Genomic DNA, 5681 nt, shown 5'->3' on the forward strand with positions numbered 1-5681 from the left:
TTTTCCCTCAGAGATTGAAATTAATCACTTGCAAAGCATAAGTAAAAAAACAAGTAGATTAAATTTTCCCATTCTGTACGTATTTACTTGTGAGTAAATGCTGCTACTTAAAAGTGTATGTATATCTGTGTGTGCATGTGCACACATGCACCCATGCATGCATCTGTATACATACACAAAGAAAGACTAAAAGACAGAAGGGATTGGATTGAAAATAATTTTTATGTGTTCTGTGCTACTCTAGAGGGAAGCCAACGTCCAACATATCTTCAAGGAACTTAAAAAGTAAGAGGATAAGTAAAATTCTTTCTTTCATTACCTGCTGCACTAATCTTTTGACATCAAGGCAGCCATTTTGTGCATTTTGTAGGCAAAACATTAGGGATCTAGGGACAGCGATGAAAAGAACTGCAGTTAGCACCTCTATGCCAATCAATACTCTACCCGATAAGAGGAAAAATGTGCCATGCAACAGGTTAACAATCATATTATGTGTTCATCATGAATGTTACAGTCATTACAGGAATGGCATATAGCACTCTGGTTTTTCCCTTTTTCTACAATACTAGGCTGCATTTAGATTACAAAACACGAGATCATTGAATGAGCATTCTCAGAAGAACTATTTGAATACAAAAACAAAAGGGAGGGATTTGCTTATTGACATCCTATTCCTATTCTATTCCCATTTTTCATTTCAGCTTTTAGGGTGCAGGACTCTTAACCTCATCAGCATTGTAGGAAACCTACCATTGTAATTAACTATGGAGATTCTCAGTCATCCAGGTCATAGTTCTTCCTCAAAGAAAAATAAACAATCCAGTTGCCTTTTGAAAAAGCACCTTACTATCATTGTAACATTTAATGTTAACAGATAAGAAGATCTCACATTGTTCTTGTTCTGGTTCAGTCACTACGTTCTGTCTGACTCTTTGTGAGTCCATGGACCATGCATGCCCCCCCCCCCGTCCTTCACTGTCTCCTAGAGTCTGACCAAATTCTTATGCATTGCCTCAAGAACACTATCGATGCATCTCATCCTCTGCCATCCCCATCTCCTTTTGCCTTCAATCTTTCCCAATATTAAGGTCTTTTTTCTTCTTCTATTAACTCATATGTCATTTGGTGGCCAAAGTGTTTGAGTTTCAGCTTCAGTATCTGTCCTTCCAAAGGACAGTCAGGATTGATTTCCTTTAGGATTGATTTGATCTCCTTGCAGTCCAAGGGAATCTTAAAATCCTTCTCCAGGACTACAATTCGAAAACACCCTTTGGCACTCAGCCTTCCTTACCATAGCTTTGACTATACAGACCTTTATTGGCAAGGTGATGTCTCTGCTTTTTAATATGCTACCTAGATTTATCATAACTTTCCTCCTAAGGAGCAAGTGTCTTTTAATTTCATGGCTGTAGTCACTATCTATGGTGATCTTGGAGCCCCCCAGAATAAAATCTGTCACTGCTTCCATTTGTCTGTCTTCTATTTGCCAGAAATTGATAGGACCAGATGCCATGATCTTAGGTTTTTTAATGTTGAATTTCAAGCCAATTTTTGCACTCTCCTCTTTCACACTAATTAAGAGACTCTTTGTTCCTTTTCACTTTCTGCCATTAAAGTGGTATCATCTGCATATCTGAGGTTGTTGATATTTTTCCTGGCAATCTTAATTCTGGGTTGTGATTTATCCAGCCTGGCATATGTACCCTGCATCTAAGTTAAATAAGCAGGTGACAACATACAATTTGTTATACTCTTTCCCCTATTTTGGGGCAGTGGTGCAGTGATTAGAATGCAGTATTGCAGGCTAACTCCATCCACTGCTAGGAGTTTGATCCTGATCACCTCAATGATGTCTCAGCCTTCCCTCCTTCCAAGGCTGGGAAAATAAGGACACAGATTGTTGAGGGAAATATGCTGATTCTGTAAACCACTTAAAGAGTGATATAAAGCACTATAAGTCTAAGTGCTATTGCTCTTTTGAAGCAATCATTTATTCCATGTCTGGTTCTAACTGTTGCTTCTTGACTCACATACAGGTTTCTCAGTAGTCAGGTAAGGTGGTCTAGTATTTCCATCTCTTTAAGAATTTGCCTCAGTTTGTTATGATCAACTACTCAACCAAAGGCTTTCACATAGTCAATGAAGCAGAAATAATTGTTTTTCTTGAATTGCATTTTCTCAATAATTCAGTGAATGTTGGCTTGATCTCAAGTTTCTCTGCTTCTTTGAAACCCAGCTTGTACTTCTGGTAGTTTTTGGTTTGCATATTGCTGAAGCCTAGCTTGTAGGATTTCTGAACACGAGCTTGCTAGTTTATGAAATGAGTTTTCAATTATATGATAGTTTGAACATTCTTTGGCATTGCCCTTCTTTGGGATTGGAACATAAACTGACCTTTTCCATTCCTGTGGCTGTTGTTGAGTTTTCCAAAGTTGCTGGCACATAAAGTGCAGCACTTTAACAACATCATCTTTTAGGATTTTAGATAGATCAACTGGAATACCATCATCTCCATTAGCTTTGTTGTTGGCAAAAGACCACTTGACTTTGCACTCCAAGATGTCTGGCTTGAGGTCAGCAATCATATCATCATGGTTGTCAGGGATATTAAGATCTTTCTTGTACAGTTCTTCTGTGTATTCTTGCCACTCATCTTAATCTCTTCTTGTTAGGCCCCTACCATTTTTGCCCTTTATTATACCCATTTTGCATGAAATGTTGCCTTGATATCTCCAATTTTCTTGAAGAAATCTCTTGTCTTTCCCATTCTATTGTTTTTATTTGTTTCTTTTCATTGTTCATTTAAGAAGGCCTTCTTATCTCTTCTGGCTATTCCTGCAATTCTGCATTCAGTTAAATGTGTCTTTTCCATTCTCCTTTGCCTACTGTTTTTCTTCTTTCCTCAGATATTTGTAATGCTCATCAAGCAGCCACTTTGCTTTCCTGCAATTCTTTTTCTTGGACTGTGTAGTGGGCAGAGAGTGCAGCGACGAGCACAGCACCAAGCACAGCGCCAAGCATGTGATTGGTCCAGTCAGTGTGATCAGCTGGGCACTGTGGGCATCCCAGGGCTCCCAATCACTGCACAGCACTCCATGAATGTCCCAGGCCCTCAGGACCTGGAGAATGTCAGAGAGCACCTAGCTGCTTGGCATGGAGTGGCAGTCAGCTGGACAGCAGGCCCAATTGCTGAGGTACATTTGGGCAATGGATTGGCTCGGTTGCGGGTATCCCAGAGTTTGATCAGCAACTCGGGATCAACTGCAGCTGGCTGGGGACATCCTAGGATGTAGCTTTAAGTGACCAGGGTTCTCAGATGGTTGCACAGGCAGTGCTCATCTAGCGAGTGACAACTGGACAATCACCTGTTATGAAATGGACATCTTTTTTGGTGTTAGTTCTAGAAGGTGTTGTAGATCTTCATCAAACTGGTCAACTTCAGCCTCTTCAGCATCAGTGGTTGGACTTGGATTACTGTGATGTTGGATCTAAAAGCAAGTAATAGATTATAACTTGGCATCCAGCCCCTGTTAAGCTACACAACTTCTGTGTCTTATGGAAAATACAAGAGAAGCAATGGACCAAATATCACTATAAATTATCCTAGTCCCTCACATCCTTAGATGTTCGAAAGTAATAAAAACAATAACAAAATTAATGATCTGTACTTGTCATACTGTCACATTTAGAACTCAAATTACAAATAGTATAAATCTGATGAACTACCGTATTTAAATATATGTGTGTTTCACTTGGCTGTAACCAAGTATTTTGAATCTCTTAGTACATAAAAAATTGTTGACTTTTGAAGCATAGTGTCCTATTGAAAATAAATATTGCATAATGCTAAAAAAAGAAGTCTACCCTTGATCATTAGCAATATGTATGCTTTTTATTTATCAATAACATAAATAATTATTTTTCGGCACCAAGAAGTAAGTTAAAATAAAGACACACATTTGAAAACTACAACATTCAATAAATTATCCTTCTAAAACATTTTCTAGTAAATAATAATAATATGAATACTAATAATACAGATACTAATAATACGAATACAAATACTAATAGAGTTGAAGGGACCTTGGACATCTTCTAGTCCAACTCCCTGCTCAGACAGGAAACCCTATACCATTTCAGACAAATGGCTGTCCAATCTTTTCTTAGAAACTTCCAGTGTTGGAGCATTCACAGCTTCTGGAGGCAGGTTGTTCCATTGATTAATCGTTCTAATGGTCAGGAAATTTCTCCTTAGTTCTAGGTTCTTTGCTCTTTAATTAGTTTCCATCTGTTGCTTCTTGTCCTACTTTCAGGTGCTTTGGAGAATAGAAAGTGACCATTTCAAGGAGAGAGCAAGATACATTCAGTGATAATGGAGGATGTGTAGTATGAAAAAAAGCAAAGCGTTCCCAGCATTAAAAAGAGTAGGTGTCCTATACTGCATAGGTGTACAAAAGAAGAAGGTTCAGCAAATTATGATTGTTCTGAATAGCTTGCTTCTTTTTCAACTGATCATTGGGTCAGGAAACCTTTTTTTTTTTTTTTTTGCATAAAAGGAAGCCTGTGGCTAATTTTACTTTCAATCAGAAACTATTTAAAAAATCTAAAGCAAGTAACCTATTAATATTTCCTCCTTTCACCAGTAATGTTACCCAGGTGCAGCAGCAGAGTATCTGATTATCTTCTCATCTAGTAGAGTAGGATTACTGGATAGATGCTCCATAAAAATAAATTGAGAAATGCATAATATTCCTATACTAGATAGTACAAATTAGTACTTATAAAACCAGAGCTCTTGAAGCATACCCAGCTCTAGTTATGGGCTATCAAGAAAACACTTGCAGAGAGATGTTTCTCTGTTCACTATTTAATGTCTCTCTTTGGTCACCTACAGGGTAGGTATGCACATATATACTTATTTAATTGATTTTTGTGGCCACTCAATTTAAATATATGGCTTTGGGTAGCTCACAAATTATGTTAAAAATACATATATGTATATAAAAGAATCCATAACAGCCAAAGATGTCATAAAAATAGTCATAAATACACTTGGGAGATGGACTCCATTAGGACTGTAAGTCTTCAAGGTTCTATGGAAGGCCAATAGGGTTGGGGCCAACCAAATGATGTTTGGGTTAAGCAGATAATGTTGCAGTGGGTGGGAACCATAGCAAAAAAGGCTCTCCTTCTGGTCCTAACCATCTTATATTCCTTAGCTGAATACTACCAACATGACTCTCCTGACAGTCTGGATAGATACATAATAATCAGAAAGAGAAAGTTCCATGAGTCACATGTGCTGAAACTGGCACCATTAACTGCCTCCTTTGCCATATTCTATGCCAGCAGAAGCTTTTAGTCCTAGGACCTTTCCTTATTAATCTGGTCCTCCACTATATAAAAAATATGGGCATAGAAAGAAATTTAACAGGATACTGATAAAAAATTAGGATTCTCCTTGCAAGTTTTGCAAGAAATATTTTATAAAAATGGTAATAGAAGTAAAATGACAGAAGCTGGTTGGAAGAAAAAAGAACAATATGGCATTAAAGTTATCAGCATAAAAGAATCTGTAGTAGGATTAGGAATTAACTTAAAGAATCATGGATAATTAAAATGCTTTGACATTTCCCCCATATCATTTTACTGAAAGAAAGAGTTAGTTTTCTATCTCCTTT

General features: G+C 37.5%; 1 pseudogene; it reads right to left on the reverse strand.

Moving 5' to 3' along the window:
• Window positions 1-2048: 2048 nt before the first annotated feature.
• LOC120303121 lies at window positions 2049-2767 on the reverse strand (annotated as a pseudogene).
• Between the last annotated feature and the right edge of the window lie 2914 nt (window positions 2768-5681).

The sequence above is a fragment of the Crotalus tigris genome, unplaced genomic scaffold (genome assembly GCF_016545835.1).
Source record: "Crotalus tigris isolate CLP2741 ecotype Arizona unplaced genomic scaffold, ASM1654583v1 scf7180000017624.2573661763:2888555, whole genome shotgun sequence".
Taxonomy (NCBI): Eukaryota; Metazoa; Chordata; class Lepidosauria; order Squamata; family Viperidae; genus Crotalus; species Crotalus tigris.